At 47.2% G+C, this 15,760-nt stretch overlaps 1 long non-coding RNA gene across 3 annotated transcripts in view; it reads right to left on the bottom strand.

Annotated features, from left to right (window-relative positions):
* LOC106507373 overlaps positions 1–15,760 on the bottom strand; it is a 41,936-nt gene that overhangs the window by 5,519 nt on the left and 20,657 nt on the right. For 2 of the 3 annotated variants that reach the window (XR_002342548.1, XR_002342547.1), the window contains one exon: positions 1,001–1,900. The exons of the other annotated variant lie outside the window; for it this stretch is intronic. This is a non-coding gene — a long non-coding RNA (uncharacterized LOC106507373). Of the gene's footprint in view, positions 1–1,000; positions 1,901–15,760 lie in introns of those variants that run through there. 3 annotated transcript variants of the gene reach the window in all.

Below are 15,760 nucleotides of genomic sequence, written 5' to 3'. Positions count from 1 at the left end.
TGGTTTGGACAGAGGAACTTTTCTCAGGGGAAGGGGAGCAGGTGGAAAAGGCTGGGAGAACCAACGGGACTTGTGGGCCTGGGCTAGAGGCTTGCTGGGTCAGGTCTGCCTGGGGAGCCCTGAGATCTGGGGCGCGGGGGTGTTACTTGGAACATGGCAGTTACAGCTCCTGTATCTCAGCTGCTCACTCAGACCAAGGCTCACTGGCCATGCTGACCCTGGCCTGGCACCTGCTGGACTGGGCCCTCCAGTTCTGGCCCAGGATGAGTGACAGTGGCCATTGTTGGCCTCCTTGTTGATGCCAGGGTTGCCTGAAGCTGTCCTTGTCATCTGCCCCATTCTATCTGGGGCTGCCCTTTCCTCCAGCCACATCTGACCTCTCTGCGTGGCCACGTGTACATCTTCATGATCCTCCCAGTAGCTCTTGTTGCTGATGCAATTTCTGAGGCTGGTGCACTCAGGCTGCCCAGGCCGGCGGGCAGGCAAGCACACAGTGCCCTGAGCTGGAGGGTACAGCCTGTGCCAACTGCACCCACCCCTCCCAGACTTGGGCTCTCGGGCCTGGCGGGAAGTTGTGTGATGGAGCTGGAGGGGAAGAGGCAAGCAGGTGTGTCCTGCTCATTGGAAGGACCCAGCGATGAGACCAGGGGCCACCCGAGTCCTGGCCTGCAGGGCCCTCCACGCCTTTTGTCTCCTCTCCCATCACTTCACCCATTTGTCCTGGTCAGAGAAGGGGGGCCTGAAAGAGAAAACCCGGAGGTAGTCCCCACTGTGGCTCATCAGGTCAAGAATCTGACTGGTATCCATGAGTACGCGGGTTCGATCCCTGGCCTTGTTCAGTGGGTTAAGGACCACATGTTGCAGTGGCTGTGGTGTAAGCTGGCAGCTGCAGCTCTGATTCGACCCCTAGCCCAGGAACCTCCATATGCCCCAGATGCAGCCCTAACAAAGAAAAAAAGAGAGAGAGAAAACCTGGAGTTCCCTGGTGGCTCAACAGGTTAAGGACCTGGTATTGTCGCTGTTACTGCTCAGGTTCAATCCCCAGCCTGGGAACTTCCACACGCTGTGACGAGGCCAAAAATAAATAAATAAATAAGTAAAGTAAGAGAGAAAACCCAATGCAAAGCCAGCCCCTGGTTCTGCCCCAACCTTGAGCCAATTCCTGGAACTGCTATAATCATGTTCAAGTTGGAAGTATATTTATTTTTTATTAGATATCACAATCACATGGTATTAAAACGTCATGCAAAGGTGTGATCCAGGGAAAAACAGGTGTCCCTCCCACCCCCTGCACTCGGCTGTCTTGTTCTCCTCCCCAGAGAAAAGCACTGTTCCCAGGTCTTGTGTATCTTTCCAGAGACAGGCTAGATTATCCACTGGATTTTTGATTATGGGCACTCACACAGCAAGGTCGATTCTTGCTTAAATTTTCTGCTTGGGATGAGAAAGAACCAACTCCCTGGCTTTGAATAGTCCTTGAGAATGAACATGAAATGACCAGAGAGAAACTGCCACAGCGGACCCACATTCCGGTTCTCTCTCCCTTTCCCCAGTCCCCACCCATTCCCCAGGGATGCCTAAGGCAGAGGTGAGGAGGGGCAGATACCCTTGGCTTTGTTTCTTAGGGAAGCTGAGGAGCCAAGATGCTACGGAGACTCAACGTCACACAGCAAAGCTAGGGTACCCCAGTTTTTCTCTACCATCACCCCACCTCCCTAATATCTTCCCTTTGTCTTCCAGATGACCTTGACTTCCTGAAGGTCTCATTGCCACAGCTAGACTATGTATGTCCCAAGGGCAAAGGCAAGGTCTCTTCCTCTGCCACCTCCTCTGAGCTGGACTCCGAGCTGGACTCCAAGCTGGGCCTTCTCAATTCCTCAGCAATGGTCGATGATATTGCCTGAATCAAATGAGAGAGGCAGAGTGGGCACTGGTCTTGCAGGGGCAGCTCACAGGCCTGAAGTCTGAACCTGGACCCATGCACATCTCTGCCCACCACACTCCCTGACCCATAGGCCCTGGGCCTCATGAGTTTTCTTCTTACACTGCAGTGGGATCAGTGAATGGCCCTGCTTGGAAGGTCAAGGCCGAGGGCCGGCTCGCCAAGGACAGAACCATCCTGAGGCTAAACATCCTGCTCTTTGCCGTTGAACTTCCCAGAGTTGCAAATTACAGCTGGGTGACAAAGAGAGACTGTTTCTCCATGAAATGCAGTGCACAGTTCTCCCACGGGAGATAGGTAACTTTGTGATGGGCTCTCCCGATTCCTCCCCACCTCTGTGGTCCTTGGGCTTTCTCTGGACCTGGACCATCCTCTGCTTTTGTTTTTTGTTTGTTTGTTTGTTTTGGTCTTTTTAGGGCCACATTTGTGGCACATGGAGGTTCCCAGGCTAGGGATCGAATTGGAGCTATAACTGCTGGCGTATGCCACAGTCACAGCAGCACCAGATCCGAGTCTCATCTGCAGCCTACACCACAGCTCAAGGCAACACCAGATCCTTAACCCATTGAGCGAGGCCAGGGATGGAACCTGCGTCCTCATGGATACTAGTGAGATTCATTTCCACTGAGCCACAATAGGAACTCTTATCTTCGGGCCTTTTATGAAAGACTCACTCTGGTAAAGCAGGTTTCTCTCTAAAGGTCGCAGAGTGCCTAGAGTGATCATGTTCTCAGAAAGCACCATAAAAGAAGGGACAGTGGCTTCAGAAGGTACGAGCTGCACCTGTTTAGTGATGCAATGGGAACAAAGGGTAGATTTTATTTCAGAGAACAGGATCTGGCTATTCTGTGCATTCAGGCTCAGTTCGAGGGTGGGTGTGAGGATATCGGTGGAGTGAGGGACACCAGAGAAGCCCGTGGGCCAGAGGGGCTGCTGACGTGAGAGGATCGTAAGGCCATGCTGCTGGAGGGAGGGAAACAAGTGGCGATCCAGGGGCTGGAATCAGAGAGGGGACTCCGATCATGGAGAAGGGCGAGGAAATGGTAACTCTAAGGTCTGGCAGGTCAGGGGACACAGAGCGGGAATCTGGAGGCTCTACCTAAAAATCAGCTTACTCACAAAGGGACTCATCTGCTCCAAGAACTGGCTTTCCTTCCTGCTTCCTCATTCTAGCTCAAGGTGTCACCATCCGGATGGGCCAGGACGCTCCGTCCAGGCCCAGATCTCACCTGACTCCCACCAGGCTGCCCCGGGACCCAAGCTTTCTTGTGGGATCTCAGGCCACAGCTGCCTTCCTGGGATTCCAGCCAAGGACTCCTGCTCCCCACCACCGTCCAGTACCTGCCTCCCTCTGGATTTCCTCCACGTGGCTGTGGGAGGTCCAGGGGATCACCCCTGGGAGTAAGGATGACTGTTGAATTAAACTGAATGGGATTGGTTTGTTCAACCATTGACCATTAGGGAGTTCCTGCTGTGGTACAGTGGGTTAGGAATCCCACTGCGGCGGCTTGGGTCACTGCAGAGGCACAGGTGCGATCCCTGGCCTGGCACAGTGGGTTAAAAGATCCAGTGTTGTGGTGTAGGTCACGTAGGTCACAGCTGTAGCTCAGGTGTGGCCATTAAAAACAAATGAAAACAACCATTGACCTTTAAAAATGGTGGCCCTGGAGTTCCCATTGTGGCTCAGTGGTAACGAACCTGACTAACATCCAGGAGGATGTGGGTTCGATCCCTGGCTTTGCTCCATGGTTAAGGATCCGTGTGGCCAGGAGCTGTGGTGTAGGTCACAGACGAGGCTTGGATCCCTTGTTGCTGTGACTGTGGTGTAGGCTGGCAGCTGTAGCTCAGATTCAACCCCTAGCCTGAGAAATTCCATATGCTGCAGGTGCAGCCCTAAAAAGCAAAAAAAAAAAAAAAAAAAAGAAGACTCTTCCTTGATGTGTTTCTTTTACTCACACTTGAGTCAATATGTCAGTAAATCCCCTTGTCTATACCTTCAACATATATCCACCACTGCACCTGTGCCATTACTCTACCTACCGTTGTCTTGACCCAGGCTCTGTGTTGTCTGGGTCACTGCCACCTCTCTGGATTCACCTCCTGCCACCCCCCCATCTCTGCTCCTGTCACACTGGCCTCCTTCTTCTTCTTTAAGTTTTTTGTAAGTATGTTATTCTGAATATTGACCTTTTTTTTCCTTTTTTTTTTCTTTTTAGGGCTGCACTGGCAGCATATAGAAGTTCCCAGGCTAGAGGTTGAATCGGAGCTATACCCACCAGCTTACACCACAGCCACAGCAATGCCAGGTCCAAGCCTACACAGCGCCTCATGACAATGCCAGATCCTTAACCCACAGAGCAAGGCCAGGGGTCGAACCACATCCTTTTGGATACCTGTCAGATTCTCAACCTGATGAGTCAAGGATCGAAGCTGCAACCTCATCCATACTAATTGGGTTCTATTTATGTATTTATGTGTTTATTTATGCTTTTAGGGCTGCACCTGCAGCATATGGAAGTTCCCGGGCTAGGGGTCGAATCTGAGCTACAGCTGCCGGCCTGCGCCACAGCCACAGCAACACAGGATCCAAGCCATGTCTGTGACCTACACCACAGCTCACGGCAACACCGGATTCTTAACCCACTGAGCGAGGCTAGGGATTGAACCTGCATCCTCATGGTTCATTAACCAATGAGCCACGAAGGGAACCCTGGATGCCTCCTTTTTGCATTGTTTTTTTCCACAGCACTTATCAACCACCTGGCCTATAGTGTGCACGCACACTGTGTGTGTGTTTTCACAAATATAAAAATAAAATATTACGTGTTTCTTGGTTGTTTATTACCTGCCTCTTCCCTCTAGAATACTCAACTCCATGAAGATGGAGAATTTGAACTGCATACTGCCGACTCCAGCATCAAGAACAGGGCCTGGTACAGAGTTCCACAGTTATCAAAGTTGTTGAATGAATCAGGCTTAGAAAAGGTAAATTAGTTGTCGAAGGCCCCACAACTAGCAAATGTAGAAACTCAGAGGGTTAACTAGTTTGCCCGAGGTCTTGGGGGCGGGGGAGGGAGGGGGGTCAGAGGGCAAAGGTAGGACTCAAGCCCAGAGCTGAATTAAGCACGACCTATAACCACTGTGCTTTCTACCTCTTCATCCTCCCAAGGCCATTCACCTGGATTCATCCAGCCACCGCCTTCCTGAACTGTATCGTCCCCTTCAGCCTCTCCCCAGCTTCAAACTCTTCTTTAGAAATGCTCTTCCTATAATTACAGCATAATACCTGCCCAGTGTAGGAAATGGGAAAGTATTTTTTAAAAGCAGGGAAAGGGAGTTCCCTTCATGGCTCAGTGGTTAACAAACCCGACTAGGATCCATGAGGACACAGGTTCGATCCCTGGCCTCGCTCAGCGGGTTAAGGATCCGGTTTTGCCGTGAGCTGTGGTGTAGGTCAACAACGAGGTTCAGCTCCTGAGTGGCTGTGGCTGTGGCTGTGGCTGTGGCCGGCAGGTGTAGCTCTGATTTGACCCCTAGCCTGGGAACCTCCATATGCCATGGGTGCATCCCTAAAATAAATAAATAAAATAGAAATAAAAGTAGGAAAAAAAAGTACCAGTCATCCAGAATCCAGAGACCACCATGGTTACTATGTTGTTACTTTATCCCCCCCCCACTTTTTTTTTACACCGTGGCATGCAGTGGCTTGCTGTGGGATTTTCATTTCCCAGTCCAGGGACTGAACCCAGGCAACAGTGGAGACAGCAGGGTCCTAACTACTAGATCACCAGGGAACTCCCTATTCCAATCTTTTCTATGATGTTTGTGCATAACAGAGATCATTATTGGGAACGCTGGTCACAAATCCTTGATTCTAAGGCCAACATAAAAGAAATGAAGGCATGGAGTTCTCCTGTGGCACAAAGGGTTGAGGACCCAGCATTGTCACTGCAGCAGCTTGGGTCACTGCTGTGGCATGAGCAGGATCCCGAGCCCAGGAACCTCCACGTGAGGCCAAAAAACCCCAAACCAAAACAAACAAATAAACAAAAACAAACAATCCCATCCCCCACCCCAAAAAGGAAGGAAAGGCATTTAATGGGCATGGAAAGAGAGCCAGGCTTTGGATAGAAGACGCAAAGACAGGAGGCTCCCCAGGCAGGGGAGAAATGGACAAGCAGAAATGCAAGAGAAGGATCTGAGGGAGGGGAGAGGGAGGGAGGGGACAGGGTGGGGAAAGTGAGAGGTAGAGTCAGGTGGGGTGAAGGTGTGGAGAGCTCTGAGCTGAGCAATGAGGCTGCAGAATTCAGACTCAACAAAGAAACCTCCATGACTCCAGTGTGCGGGGCGGGAAAGCCAGAGATAAGGAAACTGATTACAGATAAAGGAGTCTTATCAGAGGTAATTGAGAGCAGAGGCAATTAAACTGAACGTGGGGGTCATAAGAAAGGGAGGAGTTGGGGGTCACTCCCAAGATGAGAGGCCAGTGACTGGGTGAAAAGTGGTGCTTTTATGGAGACACAGAAAGAGGGAAGGGGGCCTGATGGATGCCAATCCAGATGCTGAGAACTGGCAGGGAGCAGTTCTACAAGCTGCCAGGTCCTCACACCAGGGTAAACAGAGACGTTTCCCAGAGGGAGTTCCCGTGGTGGCTCAGAGGGTTAATAACCTGACTAGTATCTGTGAGGATTCAAGTTCAATCCCTGGCCTCACTCAGTGGATTAGGGATCAGGTGTTGCCCAAAGCGGCAGTACAGGCTGCAGATGTGGCTCAGCTCTGGTGTTGCCTTGGCTGTGGCGTAGGCCCACAGCTGCAGCTCCGGTTCAACTCCTAGTCCAGGAACTTCCATAGGAGGCAGTCGTGGCCATAAAAAAATAAAAAATAAAATGGGAGTTCCTGTTTCAGCTCAGCAGTAATGAACATGACTAGTACCCTGAGGATGTGGTTCGATCCCTGGCTTCGCTCAGTAGGTCAAGGATCCAGTGTTGCTGTGAGTGGTGGTGTAGGTGGCAGACGCAGCTTGGACCTGGTGTTGCTGTGGCAGCTACAGCTCTAATCTGACCCCTAGCCTGGGAACCTCCACATGCTGTGGGTGTGGCCCCAAAAAGGGAGAAAAAAAAAAAAAAAAAAGAGAGAGAGAGAGAGAAAGGAAAGTAATGCTCAGGACAAGAAATGATTCTGAGCAGATTCTCAGGTCCCCAGGGGCTTCCTGGCCAGCCTATCACAGAGCATTTGAAGGGCGGCCAGCAGCTGGGCCTCACTTGTCTAATGGTTCTCAGATTCAGACCCTTGACGTTATTCCCAAATAAAATTATGTGTACAGTCACAGAGAGGCCCTGAGAGAAATGGAAGAAAAAGACGTTTATCAGATTTAATTGTGTGGCTTAGTGACTGGCTTTGCTGCCTTTCATGTGCAATGGATTCACATTTTACCAAAATTCTGTGAGTAGCATGATTATATTTTATTGTATCTTTTAGGTTAATGCATTACACAGTTAGAGGGGAACATTTAAAATACACCACAATTTTGGGAGTTCCTGTTGTGGCTCAGTGGAAATGAACCGATTAGTATCCATGAGGACACAGGTTTGATCCCTGGCTTCACTCAGTGGGTTAAGGATCAGGCATTGCCAAGAGCTGTAGCATAGGTTGCAGATGAGACTCAGATCTGGCGTTGCTGTGGCTGTGGTGTAGGTCACAGATGCGGCTTGGATCTGGCAGCTGCAAATCCAATTTGACCCCTAGCCTGGAAATATCCAGGTGCCACAGGGGTGGCCCTGAAAATTCAAAAAAATAAAATATACCACAATTTTGTAATTCTAACCTGGCATTCTTTATTGTTTAATAAAGGAGCCCCCAAAGTGGAGAGAGATAGGACTGTCTTTGCTCCTGTCTCTAACTGGAGGAGTCAGGAAGTCTAACTCCTAACCTGCAGGGGTTTCACTAACTACTACTTCTGAAGTTAATCTGTCTTAGAGTCTGGATTCACCTGGACTCAGAATATTTTTCCTTTACCTCCACCTCCCACCTCAGCCTTAGATACCCTTAACAATTCTTTTATTTCTCAAAAGAGCTCCTTTTTGGCCACACCCAAGACATGGGGAAGCTCCCAGGCCAGGGATCAAACCCCATCAGAGCAGTGACAATGCTGGATCCTTGGGTCACCAGAGAACTTCCAAAAGAGCTTTTCTTTTTTTTCTTTTTATAGCCACACTCATGGTATACGGAAGTTCCCAAGACAGGGGTCAAATCAGAGCTGCAGCTGCAGGCTTACACCACAGCTAGAGCAACACCCAATGAGCCACAGATTGCAGCAACGCCAGATCCTTAATTCACTGTGCAAAGCCAGGGATGGTGCCAGTATCCTCACGGAGACTACATAGGGTTCTCAACCCACTAAGCCACAGTGGGAGCTCTGAGGTTTTTTGTTGTTGTTGTTGTTGTTTGTCTTTTTCTAGGGCTGTACCCTCGGCACATGGAGGTCCCCAGGCTGAGGGTCTTATCAGAGCTGCAACTGCTGGCCACAGCAAACATGGGGTAAGAGCTTCCTTTTGTTGGATTTGACTGTATTCTTTACATGTAACAACAAATGCACAGACAACAAAACTAAAATATATATAGACTATACCAGAATCAAAAACTTCCATGCATCAAAGACACAAGAGTGAAGAGGCAACCTATGGAATGAAAGAAAATATTGCAAATCAAATATCTAATAAGGTGTTAATATCCAGTGTACCAAAAAATACTATTTGACAGCAAAAAAAAAAAAAAAAAAAACAAATAACTCCATTTAAAAATGCCATTTCTAGGGCTGCTCCATGGCATATGGAGGTTCCCAGGTTAGGGGTCCAATCAGAAATGTAGCCTCCAGACTATGCCAGAGCCACAGCAACGCGGGATCTGAGCCACGTCTGCAACCTCCACCACAGCTCATGCCACTGCTCGATCCTTAACCCACTGAGCAAGGCCAGGGATCAAACCCGCAACCTCATAGTTCCTAGTCGGGTTCATTAACCACTGAGCCTCAACAGGAACTCCAGCTCTGAGTTTTATTTTTAAAATTTAGCTTTTTAACTCTGTGCTTGTGAGCTGTTCATCATTTTCCTCAGTAAAGAAGTCATGCTCTATCCTGTCATGGAAACATTTAGCAGACTGCAACCACCATAAGCCCTGCTGATATGATCTTTCATTTTTGACAACCTCATAAGAAGTTTAGGTCTCCAAGTAGAAACTTCTCAAAGTCAGCCTGGGCACAGGCCACGTGCAGATTCTGGTACTCTCCTTGACTTTGCGGTGTAAAGGTAAACAATTCTGTTAGCAGGGGTTTGGGACAGCTTAGTTTTGGTAGAGGCTGTACTGTAGGACAGCTTATGATGATTTGTCAAATGCTGGACCTTCTGAATGCCTCTAGACACTGACCCCAGAGGGGGGAAAAAAACTTTAATTGTGGTTAAATACATGTAACATAAAATTTACCATCCTAGCCATTTTTAAAGTATACAGTTCCATAGTCCTAAGTACATTTGCATTGTGTGTGCAATCAATTCCCAAAACTCAGAGTTCCTTTGGTGGTGCTGGTGTTATCTCTGTGGCAGCACAGGTTCGATTCCCAGACCAGTGCTGAGGGTTAAAGGATCTAGCGTTGCTGCAGCTGTGGCATAGGTTGCAGCTGCAGCTTCAATTTGATCCCTGACCCTGGAACTTCCATGTGCCATGGGTGCAACCAAAAAAAAACAAAACAAAAAAAAGGTTTTTTCCGGAGCTCTTTTCATCTTGCTCAATTGAAATTCAATACCCATTCAACAACAGCTCCCTGTCCTCCCCTCCCCCGAGCCCCTGGCAACCACCATTCTTTGTCTCTCTGAATTTGCTTACTCCAGGAACCTCATATCAATGTAATCATACATTGCCTTTTTGTGACTGATTTATTGCACTTAGCATAATGTCTTCAAGATTCATTCACGCCATAGCATGTCAGAATTTCCTTCCATTCTACGGCTGAATAATATATTACATGCATGTATACACTACATTTTGTTTATTTATTCATCCATCAGTGGACATTTGGGTTGCTTCCACCTCTTGACTAATGTGAATAAAACTGTTACAAACATGGATGCACAAATATTTCTTCATGACTCTGATTTCCTCCTTTCTTCTTTCCTTCCTTCCTTCCTTCCTTCCTTCCTTCCTCTCTCTCTCTCTTTCTTTCTTTTTCTTTTTATGGCTGTACCTGCAGCATATGGAAGTTCCAAGGCTAGGGGTCAAATCAGAGCTGTAGCTGCCAGCTTACATCACAGCCACTGCAACGCAGGATCTGAGCCGCATCTGCGACCTATGCCCCTTGCAGCAAAGCTTGATCTTTAACCCACTGAGCTAGGCCAGGGATGGAACCTGCATCCTTACAGAGACAACATTGTGTCTTTAACCCACTGACCACAATAAGAACTCCTTCATGACTATGCTTTCATTCTCTTGAATATATACCCAGAAGAGGAATTTCTGCATCCTATGCTAATTCTATTTTTAATATTTTAAGGAGCCATGTACTGTTTTCATTGTGTATATACTATTTTATATTCCCACCAACAGTGTACAAGGATTCCAATTTCTCTACACTCTAACCAACATTTATTTTCTGGTTTTTGTTTGTTTGTTTGTTTAATAGCAGTCATCCTAATGGGTGTGAAGTGGTATCTCATTGTGGTTTGGTTTTTTTTTTTTTTGGTTTTTTTTTTTTTTTTTTTTTGACCTGAGCCACAGCTGCAGCAACGCTGTATCCTTAACCCACTCTACCAAAGCAGGAAGCCCTCATTGTGGTTTTGATTTGCATGTTCCTAGTCATTTCCCTAGTGAAATGTGTATCTTTCATATGTTTATTGGCCATTTGTATATCCGCTTTGAAAAAATGTTTATTGAAGTCCTGGGCCCTTTTTTTTTTTTTTTGTCTTTTTAGGGTCGCACCCTCAGCATATGGATGTTCCCAGGATAGGGGTCAAATTGGAGCTGCAGCCACTGGCCTATACCCCAGCCATAGCAATGACAGATTGGAGCTGCATCTGCGACCTATACCACAGCTCACAGCAACACCAGATCGGATCCTTAACCCACTGAGCAGGGCCAGGGATGGAACAGAGTCCTCATGGATGCTAGTCAGATTCACTTCTGTTGAGCCAGGACGGGAACTCCCTGGGCCCATTTTTAAATGGAGTTATTTGCTTTTTTTTTTTTTTTTTTTTTTTGCTGTCAAATAGTATTTTTTGGTACACTGGATATTAACACCTTATTAGATATTTGATTTGCAATATTTTCTTTCATTCCATAGGTTGCCTTTTCACTCTTGTGTCTTTGATGCATGGAAGTTTTTGATTCTGGTATAGTCTATATATATTTTAGTTTTGTTGTCTGTGCATTTGTTGTTACATGTAAAGAATACAGTCAAATCCAACAAAAGGAAGCTTTTACCCCATGTTTCTTAAGAGTCTCATAGTTTTTACTTTTAGGTCTTTCATCCATTTTGAGTTAATTCTCTTTTAAATGGTATAAGGCAAGGCCTCTTTTGCTTTAAAAGCAACTTTTTTTTTTTTCCTGATTATAAATTTCATGCTCATTGTAGAAAACTTAGAAAATCATAAGCAGAATAAAAAACATCCCTAGTCAGTATGTGCTGATAGGCTTTCCCATTGTGGCTCAGTGATAATGAATCTGAATAGTATGCATGAGGACTTGGGTTCAACCTCTGGCCTTGCTCAGTAGGTTAAGAATCTGCTGTTGCCATGAGCTGTGGTGTAGGTCCCAGACGTGGCTTGGATCCTGTGTTGATGTGGCTATGGCGTAGGCTGGCAGCTGTAGCTCCGATTTGATCCCTAGCCTGAGAACTTCCATATGCCGGGGGTACGGCCACAGAAAGACAAAAACAAAAACAAACAACTCCCCCCCCAAAAAAAACGTGCTGTGTGATTTATAGTGTTTGCCAATTTCCGTGGTATAAATACTCCCCCCATGGTCAATTTCAACCAACTTCAGAAGGCAGAGCAAGAGGTATGCATAATTCACTCTCACACCACTGCCATTAATCCATCATCTGGCCATGGCCATATTTTGTGCATGTGGCCGTCATACAGAGCTCTCCCAAGCACATTTCCCAACCTCTCTTCCCTTAGCCATTTCCACTGCAGCTGGGTGTGTGTGTGTGTGTGTGTGTGTGTGCGTGTGTGATGTGACCTAGTAATTTAATGCTGGACCATGAGATTGAGAGGAAGTCTTTTTAGTGGAATTTTGGGGAAAAAATATCCCCCTCTGATAAATTTAAAGATGTATGCTCATGAGGCCCTTCTCTGCCTCCCTGTTGTTCCCTTGTTTCCTGCTTTTGGATGTGAGATGCTGAGTATGTGATGCTTGGAGCTAATGCATCCATCTTGTGACTAGAAGGAGGAGACCATGAAAATTTTAGAGATACCAACTCAGCAACTGGACTTTGTGGATCTGTTGAACTAAATCCTGGAAATGCGTATCTTCAGATTTCTTAAGTAAATAACACATTTTTAATGGTGCAGCCAGGGATCAGCATGTTCTTTCAGAGCCAGATAACAAATATCTTAAGCTTTACAGACCATACTGTGTCTTTCACAACAACTCAACTGCTGTAGCATGAACATCAAAATAGACAACATGTAAAGAAATAGCCATGGCTATGTTCCAAGAAGACTTTATTATGGACACTGAAATTTGGTTTTCATATTTGTGTGTGTGTGTGTGTGTTTAGGGCCACACCTGCAGCATATGGAAGTTCCCAGGCTAGGGGTTAAATCAGAGCTACAGCTGCCAGCCTATGCCAGTGCCACGGCAATGCTGGATCCTTGACCCAGTGAGTGAGGCCAGGGATCAAACCCATGTCCTCATGGATACTAGTCAGGTTTGTTACTGTTGAGCCATGATGGGAACTCCTGGATTTCACATAATCTTTTTTTGTTGTTGTTGGTTGGGGCCACGCCCATGGCATATGTCTAGGGATCGAATCAGAGCTGTAGCCACTGGCCTACACCGCAGCCACAGCAGTGCAAAATCTGAGCCACATCCGTGACCTATGCCACAGCTCACAGCAATGCCAGGCCCTTAACACACTGAGCGAGGCCAGGGATCGAACCTACGTCCTCATGGATACTAGTCAGATTTGTTTCCATTGAGCCAGGACGGGAACTCCTCATATAATTTTAGCATGTCACGAAGTCCTATTCTTCTTTTGACTTTTGTTCAGTGATTTAAACATTCAAAAACCTTTCTTAGATCATGCACTCTGCGAAAAAAGCCGAAGTCCAGATTTAGCCTGCAGGCCATAGTTTGCTTACACCTGGGTTGAACCCCACTGGTTGGGTACTCTGTTATTGCCACTAAAAGCAGTCCCCATGGGAGTTCCCTCATGGATCAGCCGGTTAAGGATCTGGTGTTGTCACCGATGTTGCTTTGGTGACAGCTGTGGCATGAGTTTGATCCCTGGCCCAGGAACTTCCACATGCCACAGGTGTGGCCAAAAAAACAAACAAAAGCAGTCCTAGTCCTAATTTACAAAGAACCATTCTTAAGCACACAGTCACTGAGCCTCACCCTTTTAACCCCAGAAAAGTCAGAGATATAGAGCCGATTACCACCATAGTTGATTTTCCCTAACATTAATCCACACACACACGAAAACACATTGAATATGTTGAGAAGGGGTAACAGAATTTGGAGCACAAACTGGCACCTGGATATGCATGAGTGTCTCTGGTAGCTTATTTGCCTGAGTGATTGAGCAGACGTCTGGAAAAACTCTCATCCCCAGTATCAGTGAGTGACTAACTCATGACCATGATGGCCCAGTAAAGAAACTCTGATCATGGAAGGAGAGGGGCTCGAACTAGAAATACAAAAATAGGGAGTTCCCATTGTGGCTCAGCAGAAACAACTCAACTAGACGTTTCCATTGTGACACAGCGGAAACGAATCTGACTAGGAACCATGAGGTTGTGGGTTCGATCCCAGGCCTTGCTCAGTGGGTTGAGGATCTGGTGTTGCCATGAACTGAGGTGTAGGTGGTAGACTCAGCTCAGATCCCGTGTTGCTGTGGCTGTGGCGGAGGCCGGCGGCGGCGGGGGGGGGGACCTCTATATGCCTTGGGTGTGGACTAAAAAGCAAAACAAACAAACAAACAAACAAAAACCCCAAACAAACCAACCAACCTGACTGGTATCCTTGAGGATGTGGGTTTGATTCCCCACCCCCCACTCCATGGCTTAAGAATCTGGCGTTGTTGTGAGCTGAGGTGTGGGTCATAGGTGCTGTTTGGATCTGGCGTTACTATGGCTGTGGCATAGGCCGGAAGCTGTAGCTCTGATTCCATCCCTAACCTGGGAACTTCCATATGCTATGGGGGCAGCCCTAAAAAAAAAGAGAGAAAGAGAGAAAAACAAACAAACAAACAGGGAGTTCCTATCATGGCTTAGCAGTAATGAATCTGACCAGAATCCATGAGGATGCGGATTCAGTCACTGTAGGCCAGCAGCTGCAGCTCTGACTCCAACCCTAGCCTGAGAAATTCCATATGCCCATTTTTTATTTGTGTGTCTTTTTAATTTTTTTAATATATATTTTTTTGGCTTTATTTTTTTTCTGGCTTTTCAGGGCCATACCTGAGGCATTTGGAGTTCCCAGGCTAGGGGTGTAATCAGAGTTGTAGCTGCTGGCCTACGCTAAGGCCACAGCAATGCCAGATCCAAGCCGTGTCTGTGACCTACACCGCAGCTCACAGCAACGCCAGATCCTTAACTCACTGAGGCCAGAGACTGAACCCTCAACCTCATGGTTCCTAGTCGGATTTGTTTCCGCTGCACCACAACAGGAACTCCTGTGTGTCTTTTTTAAAAATTGATGTGTCTGCACACACACTCTCGGACATAAACAACAGCAACATCTTCTCAGAACCACCTCTTAGAGTAATGACAATAAAAGCAAAAATAAATAAATGGGACTTAATTAAACTTAAAAGTTCCTGCACAGCAAAGGAAACCCTAAACAAAACGAAAAGACAACCCACAGAATGGGAGAAAATCTTTGCAAATGAATCGACAGACAAGGGATTCATTTCCAGAATTTATAAACGCCTTTTACAGATGCAGTTTAGATCCAGCGTTGCTGTGGCTGTGGCATAGGCTGGCAGCTGCAGCTCCAGTTCAACCCACTGAACGAGGACAGGGATTGAACCCAAAACCTCATGGTTACTAGTTGGATTGGTTTCTGCTGCGCCACAACAGGAACTCCCCAATGGTCACTTTTCTTCACCTCCTGTCTCCTCTACTCAACCTTCCTACATGGGTATCTGCCACACCCATTTACCCAAACTAAACTTCCGAGGTGGGGGGGCGGTGCCCTCATCTGTATCGTGTCACAGTAAAGATGTTGGAAAACCCCGAGTGGAGGGAACCTGTCTAGGCAGTCCCTGGAGGAGGGACTGGGGGAGGACAGAGCTCTGAGTTTCCAGTATTTCCCTCTGATTCTACTGCTCCCCAGTCTTGGACCTACAGCTTTCATTGTCTACATTTCATATTGCAAGTTGATTTATTCTTTTTGTCTTTGTTTTGGTGGGGCATACCTGTGGCGTATGGAAGTTCCTAGGCTAGGAGTCAAACTGAAGCTGTAGCTGCAACCCTACACCACAGCCACAGCAATGCCCGATCCAAGCCACACCGGCGACCTACACCAGAGCTTGTGGCAACACTGGATCCTTAACCCACTGACTGAGGCCACGGATCCAACCTGTGTCCTCATGGATACTCGTTG

Source organism: Sus scrofa, chromosome 3 (genome assembly GCF_000003025.6).
Source record: "Sus scrofa isolate TJ Tabasco breed Duroc chromosome 3, Sscrofa11.1, whole genome shotgun sequence".
In the NCBI taxonomy this organism is placed as follows: Eukaryota; Metazoa; Chordata; class Mammalia; order Artiodactyla; family Suidae; genus Sus; species Sus scrofa.
Note: the sequence above shows the minus strand (reverse complement) of the source record. Positions and strands in the feature narration are given on the sequence as shown.